Source organism: Martes martes, assembly GCF_963455335.1.
Source record: "Martes martes genome assembly, chromosome: 15".
Taxonomy (NCBI): Eukaryota; Metazoa; Chordata; class Mammalia; order Carnivora; family Mustelidae; genus Martes; species Martes martes.
Window position 1 is genome coordinate 21,719,933 of NC_137903.1, and position 20,560 is coordinate 21,740,492.

The window sequence follows — 20,560 nt, forward strand, 5'->3', positions numbered from 1 at the left end:
CGATCCCAGGATCCTGAGATTATGACCTGAGCCGAAGGCAGAGGCTCAACCCACTGAGCCACCCAGGTGCCCTCCCAGTTTAGATTCTTGAATGATAAGACACATGGATAGAAGAACTTCTGAGCTCTCATAGTCCATCCAAGCTGCAGCCATCATGTAAACAAGGATGAGAAAATGTGTTTTATTATTATAAGCTATTCAGATTTTAGGGCTATTACTTTGCCACAGAAAAAATGTGACTCATAGAGAGCTTTTATTTGTTTTTAGAGATAACCTCATTCCCGGGACATCTCATCTGCACCTCCTTGATTCAAATGATGCATCTCTGGGTTGTTGTTGATTTCCTTTCTCAGCTCCTGTTCACTGGTGATATCAACCGGTCTCTATCCTAGTTTTCTATGCTAGGCAGTTAAACTTTGATTGACTAGTTAAGATCAACCTACACTGTCATGATTCTCTTTCTGGCCCATTTTTTGCTATGGAAAATGCACACACATTCTTTGCCAGGACAAAACTTTGGAAATGAAAGGACATTTTTAAAACATTCAGTTCTTTTGTGACTTATTCACTAGGCAGCCCATCCTTGCAGACTAGGTGTTCTAGGCAAGCAAGAATCAGGCATCAGCCCAGTAGGTATCTCCAGTCTTTAGGGAATACATAGTAAGTGCTCCGTGTGTGTGTGTGCGTGCGCATGCGTGTGTGTGTGTGTGTGTGGTCATCGTCTAATGAGTCTGTGGCAGCTGTGCATTTATGCAACTCAGATCTCCATCAAGATAGTTTACTGTGAGCATCACAGATGACTGACAGCTCCAGCTCTTACCTTTTTTAGTCAGTAATGATGCTTGTAACAAGTTCTTCCTTTCTCTCATTGTTGTCATGCAATGACTAAACACAGTGGGGGTAACTAGTGCTAGTCCATTACCATCTGACAGGGAATTCCTATAATTAGTGTTGCTGGATAAAAGAACACCCAATTAAATTTGAATTTCAGATCAACAGTTAATAATTCTTTACTATAGGAATGCATATAATATTCGGGAAATACATATACTAAAAAATATTTGTTGTTGATCTGAAATTTAAATTTAGCTGTATGTTCTGTGTTTTTACTTGCTAAATCTACTTAATGACAGTAGTTGCTTAAACACACCACACCATGCTGGCTGAAAGATACTAAGAAATGTATGAACTCTTCCTATGCAGTCCTTCTTTACCTTCCGCCTTTCATAGGTGTCAGACCTACCTCATAGTTTGAATGTTGCCCTGCCCATTCCTGCTTGTTTCCCTTTATCCTTGACAGGCATCACCCATAAAAGCTCTGGCATGTCTAATTTCATCCTGGCATCTTCGCACATGACCTGAACTGACACCCAGCATTTGATGAAACTTGTGTCTTTATTTCTGCTGAGGATTCTATTTTCACTCTGTCTGTGGATATTGGACAGATGATTGCTAATGTTCCTTCAGCCACATCTTATGATTCTGAGTTTCTTCTTAGGTAGATCATGCTATAAAAAATATTTCACATTTACTGTATGAAAATAAAAGTGAGACTTTCACTTGTTTAAGACTGATTTCTTACTCCTCTAGTCTTCCTCTGACATTCTATAGAAATTAGCTACAGTGAAATGGTATAAATGGCAGTTAAATGAGGTGAGGAATTGGGTCACCCTTCTTCCACATCATAAAAGCTGCAAACTATAGCCTGTGTTCTAGCTAGTGGTTTCCTAACTGTGAATGCTGAAGTGGTAGAACTAAGATACTGAGTTTCTGTTAAACAGCTGCAATCCCCAGGCTTGAACTTCAGCCTGCTGATCAAATTAGAGGAAAAACTGGCTCTTCTCCAATCATACAACTCAAAATCCCTGCTATGCAAAAGCTGGGTTCCTCTTTTGGAATCTATATGCAGTCTTACTGAATCCTAGTGCACTGGGCATATGGGACGTGGATAATGGGGGACAGACACACTTTCTGTTTCTTAAATTTCCATTGATATTCTCCAGTGAAAGATTTTCAGCAGGCTGAAAATGTGTTCTGTCTGGCCATTGTCTTTGTGTTATAGAAACGGGCACTATGACTGGAGCATTTGTCTTGGCATCCCATGTGCGATGCTGGAAACAAAATCAAGGGCCAGAAGTCAAAGTCTATCTCAGGAGTGGTAAAATTTTACCTTAGTTGGTATGGTATTCTTGAGATGGTATAATATTTCTATGATGCTATATAGTTCAGTAAAGTGGGAATCATGAGGAACGGGCACTAAACCCAATGAGCCATGTGACCTCCATCATCTTTACCTCCTGATAAAGGAAATAACCCCCATGTAGAACAAGTGAACCAACAGAACTACCAAGTAGGCTCGCCCTATCAAATAACAACAACAACAACAACAACAACAATCACTATTATTATTATCTTATAAAACAATCATGATGAAAATACTGTTGTCCCCAGTTCTACCTAAAAACACAAACCATTTGGTACATAAGATATCAAGTAGTCCCCATATATAACAGATTAAGATGTTAAAGCAGATGTATGATGGGGTGACTTCTGAGGAGTGTCTCCTGGGACCCCATTATCAGGCAACTTACCGTTGCCTCACTCAGATCTGTCTTGCCAAGTAGTGCCTCTAGTCCTCTTCTGTTTTGAGTGTTGGCTATAGGTAGTTCATGACTCTATTCTTCTGAGAATTGTCCTTGACTAAACGGAATAAATCACTGAGAAATGCCAGAGAGGTAAAGATCTCTTTTAGAGGTAGCTCATGGCCAGTTACCAATAGAGACCTATTATACAAGGTCGTCTCCACTGCCTCAAGTTGGAGCAACTCTGTGTTGCTCATAGTGGTTATTCATGCTTCATAATGCCCCATTAGATTAGGCTATGATTAGACTTCAACTGACTGTACCTCTTTGCCCAGAATCTTTCTTGATTAAATCTGATTACTCATCCCCGTACTAGATTAAGCTGAGAGCAGTCTCTCCCTAACTCATTTGCTCAAGAATCCTTGTGTCAGGCTTTGCTTCTAGAGAACCTGACCTAAGACAGAGAGGCGTATGCTCTCACAGCAGAAAAATGATGTCATAGTGAAACAAGGTCAGTCAGTCATTTCTCAATTCATACTGCTATTGGATCCTACCTAGCCCCTCATACCACTGGGATTGAAGTTTGGTATTTCCCCAATCATAAACCTTAAACATCTCCGTTAATTCAAGGGTCAGGATTCCTCTCTAGGAATCTGATGGCTGATAGGCTCTGCCCATCCCTCTGTGCTGACTCAGAAAGTAACAGGTAATGGGTTAACACATACCTGATATTGTTCCTGGGTCTACGATTTTACCCTAATAAATACTGAACCAGTAAGTCCAATAAGAATCATAGCTTATGTACCCTTGTTTGATCGAAAGGAAATACCCCTTGTAGCCAGGATAAAAATTGGATAAAAAAGGATAAAAATTGGAAGGATGGTAACTGTGAAACTTCCAAACACTTTACTTCTTTGAGAATGAATGGAGGGGTGCCTGGGTGGCTCAGTGGGTTAAAGTCTCTGCCTTTGGCTCAGGTCATGATCTCAGGGGACTGGGATCAAACCCCACAGCGGGCTCTCTGCTCAGTGGGGAGCCTGCTTCCTCCTCTCTCTCTGCCTCCCTCTCTGCCTACTTGTGATCTCTGTCAAATAAATAAAATATTTTAAAAAAAGAATGGATGGAAAGGTATTATAGATTAGATTATGTATATTCTCATCACTCTCAACAGCTTTTGTTTATTAATGCAAAATCTTTCTCTGTCATTTTTTCCCCTTCTGCATTATCAGTTTGTCACATGCTGCTTAGCAAAGTATTTAAGGTGCTAATACTCTCAGTAAACAAGTGAGGCAATTGAATTGGAATTTAAAATCATGATTTCATGATTTCCATAAAGTGGAAAACATGGGCCTGGTTTTAGAAGTATGAGTTTAGAGAGAATAATCGGGACCTATAATTTTAGGTTGAACTTCACTAATTAGGATTTGTGGATTTGTGTGTGGTAGAGTTGCTTTAGTAAGATTTGTCAAAGGACTCCTTCTCATATCTATTCCAGATAGCCCCTGGTATTTGGTTATTGATGAGTGTGTAATCTCTTTTTGTATGATGTTGCATGTGTCAATAAAAGGGAAGATGGCCTCTTACAACATGGACCTCATGGCAGATGCATCTTTTCTTCTTAGATTACACCTTCTTGCTCCACTACTTACTAGCTTTAGGGAATTGACTACATTTCTTTGTGTCAGAAGTTTCCTCATTTGTAATATGGAGGTAATAGTTTACCTTGAAGTATAATCAAGATTGAATTACACAACAAAATAAAACTCCTGGGACATAGGAATGGATTAATAAATTATACCTATTTTTATGTTTCCATTTGCTTTTTATTATTTTCACTTACCTAAATTTTTGGCTTGGTAGAATAAATCAAAACTTACATAGCTGCTTCAAAATATTTTGTTAAAATAATGATGAGTGTTTAATGTTTAATATCACTTTTCTCCTTCCTTTTTTATCATGTTCTTTTCAAATATTAAAAAGAATTAGTTATTTTCAGCATCTTAAATACTATAACCTAGCCTGTAATTTTAACTCCCCTTTGTGCAAGAAAAGAGAACTAACATTCTTTGAACAGCTATTTTGAACAACTTTGAACAACTATTAAAGACTGATCTCAAAGTGAGATGACTTTTTTTCATGGCTTTTCAATTAAAAACATATCTGTAGAAAAATTTGACAAATACAAGCACATTTGAAAGAAAAATGTAAGTTTCCCATAATCCCACTGATTAATGCAGCCATTTTTAGGCTGTACATATATTTACTTTCAATTTTTAAAAGTAACCTTATCTAATTGTAAGAGTAATTCATGTTCTATCTTGTTTACTGGCCTCTTATGGTGTTTAAATTTGCTTTGTAACTACTGATTCTTGTTTTACTTGGTCTATCACTATAACTACCTTATGTCTTAGATGCCCTGGTGTAAACAGAATATAGCTGGGTTTGTTTTGCTAACATAATGTTCTAACTGAAGAATTGCATCTGTTTGTACTCTACGTAATTACTGACATATTTGGACCTATTTTTGCTAAGCCCATGTTGCACGGTCTTTTGACTTCCATCTCTTCCCTTTTCTTACCTTTTCCCTTTTCTTTCTTATTCTTTTCCCTCTGTGCTCTGATTTTGCATTGATTGGGTTTCTCTTTCATGTCACTTTTTTTTTTTTAAACTACTTGTATGAAAATAAACACCTGGTTTCTGGTATTTTAAATGTTACTTAAGTGATTTAAATATGTATATTTTATGTAACACTGTACAAATTTAACCAGTAATTTTACTCCTTTATGATTTTGTTTACTAACACCCCTTAATCATATAGGTACCATTTTCCAGAATTTTTAAAATTTAGCTTGGTTTTATCCTCCAAATTAGACATTATTTTTACTCTGTGATTCAGACAGTATTTTAAACATTCATATTTACCATTTCCTTTCTTGGTTGTTCATTCTTTCTTTCTTTTTTTTTTTAATTTAATTTTTTTTCAGTGCTCCAAAATTCATTGTTTATGCACCACACCCAGTGCTCCATGCAATACGTGCCCTCTGTAATACCCACCAACAGGCTCACCCAACCCCCTACCCCCCTTGCCTCGGAAACCTTCAGTTTGTTTCTCAGAGTCCACAGTCCCTCATGGTTTGTCTCCCCCTCCGATTTCCCCCATCTCACTTCTCCTTTCCATCTTCCAATGTCCTCCGTGTTATTCCTTATGCTCCACAAGTAAGTCATTCTTTTATGATAGACCTTCCACTTGGAATCATTTTCTTTCTCTATGTATTTCTTTTAAGGGATTCCTTTAGGATGGCTCTAAGGTACTAAGTTCTTTCATGTTATTCTTTTGGCAGTGTCCTTATGTAGATCTTATTTTAAAAGAATTTTTCTCAGTATAGAATTTGAAGTTGGTAGTCTATTTTCTTAGCTCATTGAAAATATTACTTTCTTTTCTTTAGAGAATGGTGAGTCTGTTATTTTTTTTTTCTCTATTACACTTAAGTTTGTCTGTCCTTCCTTCCTCCCTCCCTTTCTTCCTTCCTTCCTTGTCTCTGTCTATGTCACTGTTTTGTGTCTACGTGTGGAATTTTTAGGATTCGTTGGACTTCCTGAATCTGGGAATGGCATTTTAAACCACTTTGGGAAAAATTTCAGCCACTGTACCTTCTATTATTACCTCTTGCCCTTAATCTTTGTTATCTTCTCTGGAACTTTGATTAGTTTATAGCATTAGGTCTTTTCTTTCTAGCCTTGGAGTGAATTCTCTCAAAGGTAAGAGGATAGTTCCTATCTTACAGTGCCCATTCTTTGTTATATTTATTTCCCAGCCCACCAGTACTCTCCTTAGCTATGCCTGCCTTCTGATTAAACAATTATTTGAATCAATATTTTTAATGACAATTTTTTCATTTATATAGTTATTTTTTAAATAAGTCAGCCTGTTTAAATAGAAGCTTTTTATTTGTAACTTTTTCAGTTTATTGTATTATTTTAAAATCTAGTAAGTGTGTTATGCTTTTTTTCTATCCTCTATCTGGTAATTCCAATATCTATCATCAATAATTTTGATTTTATAGAGTCCTCATCTACTTCTCTCCTTCTTGTGGAACCTCGCACATGACAGCCCTATCTGACTACTTAAAGTCAATGTGAGGTTGTCAATTCATGCTTCTCAGACTTTAATTTTGGGGAATTCCTTAAGTTCTGAATTTAAAGTGAGTTCATTCAGGAAGAATATGGGTTTGCTTTTGTTAGGCTTTTAGAGGCCAATACCAACCCACAACCAATCTACAGAATATTTTCCTCAAGATTTCACATGAGAGGGATGAATTCTAGCTGTAACCTCTTGAATGGGGGTTTCTTTATAAAATTTCTCAGGGAGACCTTTATTTCTACTCTTCACTCTCCTTAGAGCCTAAGCTGAGAAAGGTGAGGGTATTTCTGTACTCTCCCTTCCACAGAAGATAGATGGATAGATAGGTAGGTAGGTAGGTAGATGGAAGGATGGATGGATCGATGGGTGGATAGATAGGTAGATGATAGATAGATAGCTTGATAGATAGTTTTATCCCTATTTTTTTATATATTTATTTGTTGTCCTTTGGGTTTTGATCATTATTTGAGAGAACTTTCAGTTTAGTTCGGTTTTACACAAAAGTCTCTCTTCAAATCTCCCAATATATATGGTACTAAGGTTTTAACTCTTTTACCTCCAACCCCTTTTATGGTTTCTTTAGACTAATGATCTAGGACTGCTATATATCTACTGAATTTTCTACTACTGAACTCTATTGAAAAGGACGGATTGTGCCCATTTACCTCCATTTGCTTGCCCACATTCATTCCTCGCCTTTCTTTACCCTTTGCTCTTCTTCAGGCAGCAGACCTTGTAGGAACTATATCACCAAGCTTCCTGCACATTATCTTCTTCTTGGGTTCATACAATGAAGATTGGTAGTGGTTCAGAATATTGGACAACAGGAGTCTTTCTTTTTGCTTATTTCCTGCAGATCTGAGAATACTCTTGCCTTCTACATTTAAAAGCCCTGCTGGCCAGCACCTCTTCCATGACCCCGAACTACTTTTATTCTTCTCTAACACCATTACCTTTTTTGCTTCTTCAGGCCCAAGGCTGGAAATAGTGTGTCATTCTTGTTAGTCTCTAGATTCTTTATAGCTCTTTTTGTACCCTATGCAAGAATCACACTCCTAGACCAACAGTCTACTTCATAACCAATTTCAAATCCCTAAGCCCAACCCACTTTAATAACTAGTGTCTCCATTAAATCCTGTACCTTCAAGTGTTTCACCTATTTCCTGATGGGATCCCTACTCTTACAATATGGATATCCTAATTTTGTAGGTAAGGGAAGTGAGGCTTAGAAAACCCAAGTGGCTTTAGAAGAGAACAATGTGGTGGTTTGTGTGATTTCACCCTGGGTAGGCTGGGATTTGTGTTTCCCAGAGGTTCCTTCCCAGAATATTTTTAGGTTAGAGTTGGCCAAACGAAAACTTGCTTGTGACTTGGAAAGCAGAAGTGAAGCAGTGGCCATTACTCTCTGAAGTTGGTGGTACTTAGACATAATGTGGGATAAATATAGGTGGCATGGCCACATCTCATCCTTACTCTCTACTGGGTCATGTGGTACTTTTTTCTGACTCCTGAGTCCTTTGACAAATTGTGGTTTCAGACCAACTGTGAGATGCTTTACTCCAAACTCAGAGTAGTTGCTAAATAGAAGCAAAAACTGTTTTCACTGTGAAGATGCCTGGAATAAGAGACCATAACAAGAGAAAGGTTCAGCTGTCATAGCCATTCCAACTGTACCAGATGAGGGCTCAAACTCGTGAGTGAGGTCATTATGTGCCCAAGGGTCCCCATCAAGGCATCCAGATAGCTGGTGCCTGGAGCCACATCAGTGATCTAGGCAAGACGGCAGAAGAAACACCTAATCAAATCTTGAGAAAAATGCAGTATTGTTACTTTAAGGCACAAAGTTTTGGGATTTTTTTTTGTGTGTGTATGGACTTTAGAAATTGGTAAATTAAAGTGGTATGTTACTGTAATAATAATTTTTTTTTAAACCTAAAATATGTGATATTGACTTTGGGACTTGATTGAAAGAAGAATCTAAAAGTGTGGCAAACAGGCTGCTACTGGAGACTCAAAAGATCCTGAGAAAACCATCTGAGGCGGGAGAATAGGCAGTCTTTTTTATTTAGTGCAGAAAAGTTAGCCAAAATGTTGCCTGGTAATTTGGAAGATTGAAACTAGTATGAACTGTTGGATCTGCCTAAGGAGCCTTCCGGGGAGAATCTTGAAATACCAGCTGGTTTCTTTTTGTATCCTATGATCCTATGATCAGATATAGGAAGAAAGAGATGGTATAAAAATAGAACTATACATTCCAAACAGAGTTGGTGAAATAAGGACCAATGCTTCCTGTGCTGGAAAATAAAATCTCATTTCTAGTCTCCCAGCCAGCAAAATATCATCAAAGTAAAATGAAACCTAGGACTACAGATGAACTAAAGGTGTGTTTATAAGACCTTCTGTTAATACTTACGAAAGATGTAGGGTGATGTCAAGTAAACACTGTCAGCTAGAACAGTAGCATCCAAAAAATCTTAAGAGTGTTATCAAAACAGCTTCTCATGTGACCCAAATAAAATGAGGTTATCTTGGACACTTGAGCCACAGTTAAACTGTTAGACATAATCCTGGGTGATGGGAGTACATCTCAAGCGACACTGGTAGAACAGCTTCCCAGATTTCCAACACCATCCAATAGGCAGTGTAGTTTTCTATGCAGTAATTAGTAATGAATACAAGCTGCTACTCATCATTTGTAACTGGAGGTGTGATTTAACCAAAATTCAATAATATTTTAAAAATTTATTTGTAGCATGCTAAATAACAACAATTTACACTATTAGCCCACTGTGGAAAAAATATGTAACACCAAAGTATGTTGTATTTTTTGGAGGGGAATTAGCAGATGAAATATACCCAGGGAGAGTTTGGAATTACATAACAAGATGTGATATCATTTCATGTAGAGTAAAGGAGAGCTGGATTGGATTTAGCTGAAAGCTCTCTATTGCTTGGGGGTATTATTGTTTCTCTTCATTTTACCATGTTACCCCCCCCCTTTTTTAAAAGATTTTATTTATTTATTTGACAGAGATCACAAGTAGGTAGAGAGGCAGGCAGAGAGAGAGGGGGAAGCAGGCTCCCCGCCGTGCAGAGAGTCCAACGTAGGGCTCGATCCCACAACCCTGGGATCATGACCTGAGCCGAAGGCAGAGGCTTTAACCCACTGAGCCACCCAGGTGCCCCTTACCCTTTGTTTTTAAAGTCCCTCCCCCAAAAGATGTGTGTGTTCAATAATCTTTTGGAAAAATAAAGTTAATTTGACCTCCAAACCCCATCTTAGAATTAGAAAATCATCTTTCTCTTATTCTTAGGGTTAGTCTTTCTGGAACAATCTTACTCTTTAAAGGGCTTACAATGTTGGTATCAATTATTTTTCCTCAGCATTGTAGCACGAAGCCCTCTTCAGAGAGGGAGATACATAATCACTGCCAGATGCCAGGGACCTGGGATAAGTGCATCCACTACATATGCCTCTTCAAATCTGGAAGAAGCATATGTTGACCCAAACAATATATTCAGATTTTCCCCCTGTAACTATTAATACCATCCTGTGAGAGTACCAAACAGCTGACCCCTGTCTCACTGCTGGGTCTCTGATTTAGGCAAGTCCTACACCTGTATCCCCACCTGAATTAAGGTCTCCTTGCTCTCTATGGGCTACCGCGCAGTGCTGGCCATGCTCAGACTTGGGGTTACACATAACTGGCAGGGTGCCGTCTTGAAAACATTCCCAGCTCAGTGCTGCCAGTCTTCATGTTATATCTGCTGGTGCTCAGAAACTGAGGATTTCTGTTGAAAACAGTCAGCCAAGTTTCTTGGCAGCCCTGCCCATATCTGTGGTGATCACATTCCTGGTTTAGCAGTGGTTTCTCATGGTGCAGAAGAGAAAAAACAGTGGTCTCCTCTTTAGTGTTACTGAAGAATTACTGCCTTCTAACAAGCCGTGCTATTTAGAATCTAAATATCAGAGTTATTTGTGTACCTTCACAAACACAACTGTTATTTATGAAGCAGATCTGGAGTAATAGGTACCTTATGCCTAGGGAGATGTCCAGCCTCAGTAGGAATCTGTTTCCTGAACCTTCCCTCTCCCATGTCCAGATTTCTTCTACCACATGATAAGTCTTGGGGCCCTTAGTATCTAATTCTGCTGCTAAACATAGGCTGTGCCATTTCATTTTGGCGTATATAATCGAATACTATTGAAACTTAAAAGGGAAGAAATTAGAATGTTTCTCTCCCCCCCCCCCGATGGAATTAGGTCTATATGAAAATTTGCTCTTCTTAAGCAACACTTGTGTTCCACAAATAAAGAGAACGGAAGTAATATGGTCATTGTGAAGGAAATAAAAAATGGCAAAAAAAAAAAAATTATTCCTGGTAGATAGGCTGTCAAGTATCAAAATTGATTCATTTTTCTCACAATACCCAGACAGTTAGAGCCCACTTTAAGTGTTTTATGCTCTTTATGGGCTTAAGATTTTTCTATCTATATCTAAAATACAAGAGAAAGAGATTTTTCAAGAGTCTTTTGAAGGTGGAGAAGATGATGTAAGGATTTCCTGTCATAAAACCTAGAGAGGACTGCTCTGTTTCTGAACTGTCAATCTAACTTTTACTAAAACATTTTGGCAGCCATTTCCCTCAGCGTTGTCAAATGTGTCATTGATAATAGTTTTGCATCGTAAAGGGGAAAGGGGATACTAAGAACTTAATTCTCAACACTTGTCATTTAGTGGTGTCATTGACAATTTGAAACAAGAGGTAGTCTGATTCCTCTGAACGTGTAACCCAAAGTCTTACAGAGTGATGGAGTATGTGATGGGGATGGGGAGTGGGTATTTAATGAGGGTCTCTTATGTGTTTCGTGCTTCTGTATTTCAAATTCTCTGCAACCCTGTGGGGACCAAATGAATTATCTTCCAGTTCCACAAGAAGGAACTGAGGCCCAAATAGATTAAGTAAATTTCTGAAGGTCTTGTATCTGTCAGTGTCTCTTAGGACAGGTGCTCAGGTCAAGCTAACTCTAGAAGCAGTGCTCTTCTCACTGAATCATGTTGCTTAGTACATGTTTGCGGAAAGTGTAAGATGAGGGAACCTGAGTGTGCCATCTCTCTTCATAAAACCATAGGTAAATAACAAGTATGGTAATTAAAATTATCAGAAAATGGAGTGGTAGCTGAAATCCCTTAATGACAATATTATCATGTTATAAACTATTGAATACTATAATAGTTGGGACTATTGTGGGTAGGACTGCTGCTGCCAGCAAGACTATCATTTTTTCCCCCAACAGAGAATTATTTTTAAAAATGTGATGTGTTTATTGTAAAGCCCCTGGGCATATGTACAAGAACACAAACAGCATTTACATATCTATTATCTATTAACTGACACTGCATTTGCCAGACATTTGACACAATTAAGCAAATGCTTGACTGAACAGATGGGTCTTATAAGGATCCCTAAGGGCATGTCTGCATTAACTATGCCAAGGGGGGTTAATGCACCCATTTGGCATCTGTGTGCTTTTTCCCATCAGCATATACACCATTGCTTTGCATGGTTGCAAATGGGTCCATTTTCGTCCCAGAGGACTAAGTGTAAATGAATTGAGCTATTTCCAGTTTGTTCCTTTTTTGTCTTCTGTTTGAAGTGTATCCCCAACAATAGTAGATCACACCCTGTGATTGTTTCTTGTATTCATTTACTTGAAAATGGCCTAATGTTTTTATTTGGTTTACTAGTGGTGTCAAGGAAATTGAACACTTTTCTAAGGCAAAGTACATAGCCTTTGAATTTTATACCTTGGTTTATACAGTCTCTACTGCTGGGTTATAATAGCTAGAGGAAGAAAAAACACAACTCAGATCTTAATAGTAATAATAAAGAATTGAACATCACTATACCTGACAAAAGAAGTATTTGTCTTTCGCTAAACTATTTCATGGCCTCTGAAATGGAAACACAACCCCAGACATTATACACTTAAATCAGTGCTGTAGTCTCCCTTTGTTGTCTTTTGGATGTATATATGTCTCTCTGGGAAATGACCCGAACACATCAATTAAACTTTTTTTTTTTTTTTTTTTTTAAGCCTTGGTCAGGTCTTCAGGGCCTTTTTCAAAAGTTTTCTTAAAAGGACCACAGTTCAGGACCTGCTCTGTGGGCAGTGGATGCTTTAGTATTTTGTGTGTCACAGAGATAAAGCCGTACTATGAATCAAAACACAGATAGAATAAGTATGAGGTTAATTATATATGAGGAAGCATAGACTGTATTCTTTGAATTTCGCATTGGTCTAAAGCTGTATCAAAAATGTTGGGCACAATGGATTTTATGTCATCCTTTATAGCTAATGGAGCTCAGCACTAAAAGCAAAGCAGCCCTGAAAGTATGTGGCATGCTGCAGATAATATAGGAGTATAAAATTAAACACCAACCCAAAATGAAAACTTCGACATCATTTTAGCAGTGGCAAGTATATATTTCAGTAAATGAAATTAGCTAATAGTCTTGTCAAATCAGGCATTAGGAATGGAAATTAAATTATTTTTATTGTTTCTCTCTTTAAAATGATCCCTTCAGCAGTGTTTTGTCAAAATATACATTTGATTTATTAAATTAGAGATATTCTCGCACTAGGCAAATTCTTTGGAACATTTCTTTCCACAGCCTATTGCTTTTGTTTTCCATATTTACTAGAAAGATAAGAAAGAAAGGAAAAAAAAAAATTTCCATGTACTTATGTGAAAATATGACTTACTTGGTTAGACTGCCTGAGTTCTTAGTTCTAGGTATAGGGAAGTAGCCATAAAATCTATTTCATTTAAAAAGTATGTTCAATTATATGTAAATGATAAATCACCAAATTCTACTCCTGAAACTAATATTACACTATATGTAAGTAACTGGAATTTAAATAAATACTTGGAAAAAAAAGTACATTAAAAAATTATAGTGTACATATTTTATTTACTTAAGGCTTTTTCCCCCTCTTTTTAATTGCAGTAAAGTTGCCATACAGTATTATAATATTTTCAGGTGTACAACATGGTGATTTGACAATTATATACATTATGAAATGTTCACCACTGTAGGTATAGTTACCCTCTGTCACCTACAAAGTTATTACAGCATTATTGAATATATTCCCTATACTATACTTTTCATCCCTGGGGCTTATTTATAACTTGAAGTTTGTACCTTTTTTTTTTTAATTCAAGTATAATTAACATACAGTGTGATATTAGTTTCAGGTGTATAATATAATGATTCAACAATTCTATACATTTCTCAGTGCTCATCATGATAAGTTTACTCTTAATCCCCATTATCTGTTTAATCCATTCCCTCACCCACCTCCCATCTGGCAACCACCAATTTGTTTTCTGTACTTAAGAGTCTAGTTTTTTGTTTGATTCTGTTTTTGTTTGTTTTCCGTTTGCTCTGTTTCTAATTCCACATATGAGTAAGATCGTGGTGTTTGTCTTTCTCTGACTGTCTCATCTCATTTAGTATTATACCCTCTAGGTCCATCCATGTTGTTGCAAATGGCAAGATATTCATTCTTTTAAATTTGTGTGTTACCAGCTGAAAGAGGAACAATGTTTATCTGAGATTATTTTCATTGTTTCTACTTATTGTCCACACTACAAGATATTTCCTACTGTTTGAATATATTTGAATATATTTGAATATATTAGGTTAAACATTTGGAATTGCTGAGTCTAGAGTGAAAAGAGACCTAGTTTTTCTACTGTTGCATAATTATTTGAGTAATCTTTGGTCACTCTTTGTGAGTCACTCAAATAACTAGTTAGTGGTAATCTTAGAGTTAAAATAAACTATCAAAATGTAGCACTTTTTTTTTTTTTTTTTTTGTCCTAGAAAAATGCTACCCTGGGTCCTTAGATGAATTTGGATTTTATCTTTTTAATTAGTTAGTTTTTAATTACATAGAGTATGGTATCTGTAAAAAAAAAAATAAATAAATGTCATGTATTGATAAGAGCACCTAACAACTAAAATTTGAGCAATACATTTAAATATGCCTTTATATTTCTTTCCATCATATTAACTAAAATGTAGTACCAATTAAAGAATATATCATTTCTTTAGAGGTATCAACCGGTAATGCCATATATATCCATCTAAGCCTCTGTTTGTGTGTATGAGTATTTAATTTTACAAAGGCAGTATCATATAGTAGATGCTATTTTGCGCTTTGATTGTTCACCTAATGATATATCATGGATATAAACTCTTGTCTGTGTATGTATTTATTTTAAAATAGATAGCTATTTTTATCTGTGTTTCTGTGTTAACTGATGCTAAGTACTTTTATAGGTTGAATTCCTAGATGGAACCTAATACAGACATTACTATTTTAGACCTTGCATCACAGACTTAGTTGGCCTGGAAACAGATATATGAACATTTCTTGAAGCTTAAATAAAATCCGTAGTGGTTTGGTTTATTCTGACATAGTAACAGTATGACTGTAGTTCTGCTAAAACTTTTATCTCAGTTCTTGGTATAGGCTTTATATTAAAATTTAAGACCCATTTAACGAAATATTGAAAATCAAGCTAACATGTCTTAAAAATATCCCACTTGATCTCTGGATGCTTAGGCCAGAACTCCATGAAAATTAACCCATGGAGCCTTAACAGCAAGACTGTTAAGGAGAGCTGTCAGTGCAAATGCCTAGCACAGCCTGGCACTGTGGCTCTCAAGACTGCCCAGGGAGCAGAGGTTTTCAGTTATCTGACCTACCTCCTGCCCTGAAAATACATCAGTGTCAGTCATGGCTCCGAAGAAGACAGAGCATTCCAGACCTCAATCTAGCAAATCACACTCAATAGAATGCTGATTTGCCTTCCAGGTATTGAATTGAAGATTTGCATTTCCTCTTTCCTGCTGCATTCCCTTTTCGCTATTTTCCAGTTTACACAATTACATATTTCTTATTTAATGAGCTCTTGGCAGAGAAGTTACACTACATAAAAATGTGCATTTTTCTCTTACTGGTTATATTATTATAAGTTAATAATATAACATAGATTCTGAACCAGAACTATTTTTATTGTCTTGTTTTCTTGTTCCATGGGTAACATGGACCAAAGAGTGGCCCACAGCACCAAATTAGCTACACTATAGTTTATGCTCTGTATGTGAACTATCACAAAGGAACTAAGTGGTTTATTTGGTTAAGGCAAAATATTTACTATGAGTCATCAGTGTATACTAGATAGTAAGGCATGACTTGTTATGGATGTACAGACATTGATTATATGAATATTTGGGGAGTATTTCTGGCAGAATTAGACCAGCTTCTCAAAGAAATCCAGACACAATTCTGTAAAGTTGAGCTATGAGTAGTTTCTTGGGTAATCAGCCACGTAACTGCTCCCCCTCCCACCCAATCTGTCATCTTCTACATGCATACTTATGCACTCAGCTCACACCCCCCCCCCCCACCACACCACACAGAAGGTCCTAGTTATTTAAGAGTTCATGGAAATATTCTTGATTAGCTTTTAGGATAGTAATACCCTGAATCCCACTTTAAAACAAAAACCAAAAAACCAGTTCTTTGTTTTATCCTAACTCCAATAATGCTTTCATTTCACCTAGGACTAAATTTGGGGGCGATCACTGTGCTATGGAAACTACAAACATTGTTTTGTTTATGCTCAAATTTGAAATAGAAATAAATGTCAAAATGAAGGGAATTTGCAGTTTTATTTTCAAGTTTTATTTTAGAGACATTTAATGGTTCTGTACTGGTTACATTCTGGTTGTATAAGAATTGTTATAGAATGGCTCACAATTGATGTGACACAGAGCACAACCATCATGTGCCCAGATTTCTTCCCCATAAGAATTCTGAAGGATTTGTATACTGAGACAAAGCAAGAATTTTGTCTTCTGGAGCCCTCTGCATCTTGATCAAAGATATGCCTTGCCCTTTTATCACAAAGTGAGAAATTGTATTTTGAGAATGCCATAAAATACCATTGGCCATCTTATTTAAAATTTGTCAGCTGGTCCTTAGTCCTTAGTTTTCAAAGTAACAATTTGACCTTGATATTTTACAAACACATAGTGCTTTACATAAAATGAAATAAGAAAATAAAATTGTTTCATTTAACTTTTCTTCGATCAGCGGAATGAAATAGGATTATGGAGACCTAAATAAAATCTACTTATTCTTAAGACTAAATCCTATCTTGCAGAAAGAATCTGTGCCACTGCAGTGACACAGATTCTCTCCAAAGAAATTCTTTCTGCTTCTCCCCAAAAGTTCAAGTTAAAACTACTCAGTAAAAAATTTTGTCCAAATACCAGGTAGAAGAGTTGGAGCATAGTTAAAGATAACAAAGAGATGTGATTGATTCCATTGTCAAAATATGATCATTTCTAATCTGTAATTTATTTCTAGCCTTCTAAAAATATTTTCGGTGCTTGAGATTTTTGGAAAAAAACATATATTTGTTTTTAAAATGGTTGATGTTTTTACCTCAATATGTGATATTTAAGAGACCACTAAATTTAAATGTGTTTTAATGTCACCGCCCCAAAAAATGTGTATTTTCTCCTGTGCCAGTATGAGAATTCCGGAACAGAAAATGTTACTGTTTAATTAGACCAAATAATAATTGTGCCAACTTCCTTTTGCCGAAATTCTTATCCCTAGCGTGGTACAATAGGAACCAGATGTGATTCTACACATAGTGGGGTCTATTGCATCTGAGGAGCCCCCAAAATGAACTCAAGCAATTAGAAAGAAAAGAGAAGCAGCTGTCCTCCTTCCACTGCTGAGGCTCCTTGGTGACATAATGGAGAATTGCTTCTTCTCTCTGGGGAATGTCAGTAAGTTTCTCTGGAGGGAAATTAGACCAGTGTCTCCCAACTTCATAATGCAGAGAATGTCTTCATGGTTCCAGGTCTTATCTCCCTTCAAAGATAAGCATATATCTCATGAAAGGTAAATCTGGCATTCTCACAATCTCTCAGTCATAACAATATCCAGGCTTGTTTTTTAGCTCAGATCCCAGTTTTCTTAGAAAACTCTAATTATATAGAAATATGAAAAAAATTTCTACAGCATCATGTTTCTGGGTAATAACTTCCTATATCTGCTTGGCCAGCAAATCTGTGGAGTAGCTTTTAAAGCCTTTTCCTTCTTTTTTTTTCTTATATGGTTAGGGCAGATGAGATATCATTGTGTACATTGCTATCAAATGTGTCGAATAATTGCATACTTAGCTAAAATAAAGCAGGTTGAAGAACAGTGTCCATGGGGCACTGGTTGATGGCAAGGACCATCAGGTTTTAGCACTTGGTCCCATCAAGTTTCACAGCTTTGGTCTCAGTATTTTTGTCATACTAGTAAGCAAGTGGTTGCAGTCAGCACAGCCATCTTGAGAATAACTGAAGAGAGATAGAAGGAGATCAGACTCATTTTAGAGCACAGTCCTAGCATGAGAGACCATTTTGAATAATAGTGATAGATGTCTTTAAGAGCTATCTACTGTAGTTGTACATCATGGGTAAATGGGTAAGATGAAAACAGACATTAAATGCTGTGGGAACACTTATCCTGTTGACATATGGCCCACCATGAGGTCAACTATTGACCAGAAAATAAGTTCCATGAGGGTAAGGACTTTTTTTTTTTAATTGATATATTCTTATCACCCACAGAAAAGTTTTCTTCATAGTAGGCTCCCAATCCCAATAATTGTATATTTCATGAATGAATGAACAATAGGAGGAATTAGGAGAAGTGAGGAGAACTCTAGAATCATCTGAAAGATGCTAATGTTTTGGTATCACCTGATTTTGTTTACTCCTGGTGCTTAACACTTTTGTCTTTTCTTTCTTTATTAAAATTTTATCCTTCCTTTGTCTTTTGGACATATTTAAACATATTCTGTATCTATAGACAACTTCTTGCTTTAATGAATTACAAATACTGAGCTCAGTTCTTAAAATATGAGGCACACAGGGGCACCAGTGTGGCTCAGTCAATTATGCATCTGTGTCTGTCTTCAGCTCAGGTCATGATCCCTGGGTCCTGGGATTGAGCCCTGTGTAGGGCTCCCTGTTCTATGTGAACCTGTTTTCCCTCTCCTCCTTGCTTATGCTCTCTGTTGCTCTCTCTGTCTCTCAAATAAATAAATAAAATATTTTTTTAAAAAGGTACCTAAGGGCTCTGTTTTGGCACAGTTTTCTCTGTTTACCTCTTCCTTGGACTATTCATCCCAGTCCTTCACCTTAACTACTCACTATATACACATACTTTCCAAACTCTAGCTTTACACAGATATCTCTGCTAAGTTGTTCCTTGATTCTTTGTACTCAGAGTGAATAAAACTGAATTTATCATCTTTCCTGCCAGTATGCTTCTTGTCTTCTTCCTTTTATGACTTGAACCAATATCTACCTCAGTACGGAAGCCCCAAAATTAATTCCCCTCCTTTCTTTCTTCTCCGTTAGAGTCTATTATTCAAAATCATTCATTCTCTACTTTCGATTGCCACGGACACTTTCTTTTGTCCGTATCAACGAGTGCCCCCTGGTTTCTAGTTTTCCTTGCTTGCTTCCTTTCTATCCTATATACTTCTGCCAAAAGGATCATGCCAAAAGATAAATGTTGGATATTTTGTTAAATTTTTAATTAATAAATTTAATTAATAAAATTAGCTTTCAAGATACTTCTCAGATATTCATAGTCTGAACTTTGCGTTTCTTGAAGGCAGAATTTACACTCTATCTGCTTAAGCATATGTTGCTTATATCAGTAATTCCTTTATCTTTTTACTCACAGTCAAATGTTCATTTTTTTTTTTCTCATTTAGTAATCATTAAATGAGGACCTATTATGACTCAGGGGATTTTTCTGGGAGCTGGGGATATAGCAGAGAACAAAACAGTCATCTTCTGTTTCTTCAAGGAATTTCCAATACAGTTAGAAAGATTATAGATAAACAAGACAAATAATTACAAATGTAATAAATGATGTAAAGAAGAATTACACACTGTCTATAATAGGAAAGCTTGATGTAGTATGTGAAGTAAGGAATGATATCCCTGTGGAAATGAAAGTATTCTAAGCCAGAAATAATGAGGAACAGTAAAATATGTGTTTGGGAAGGGATGGGGGGGACATCATTCCAAGAAGGGTAAATGATGGTGAGAAGACACTAAAGCATGGAGAAATATATTTGCCTGGAACGATTTAAAAGACTAAGTCCATAGAGAAGATAACAAAGAGAATGTGGAAACAGTCCACCCACGCCATGCTGTTCTGTGTCTTCCTTTCCTTCCTTTGTTGGACATTTAATATTGCAAAACACTTAAAACATCACCATCTCCTCTACGAGTACTCAATTTGATTTTTATCTGCTTTTTTAGTGCTTTTAAGTCACCCTGTGAAGACTGCCATCATAAGCTTATTTTCTCTTTCTCCTTTACTATGATTATGAACTCCTTGTTAGAAGTCGCCCTCTGTGTCCTTGAGGCTCTGCACAGCATTCGGCACATAGTGAAAAGTCCCTGACTCTTTGTTTCATGAAAGAATGAATGAATGAAAACTGAACAAAAGACTGTAATGTGGTGAACATGGGCACTGTGGACATTTGACTGTGAAGTACTATACCTGCTATTAATAAAAAATACTTCTAACAGTTCTTCCTACATCTTGAAGTGAGTGACAAGATATGCGGCTGAAGAAATTAATTGGTATTAGAATCATACTTGTCCATAGTTTATACAATGCATCAGTCTGTCAATCTCCTTGTCATATTTATAAACATCTAAGCTC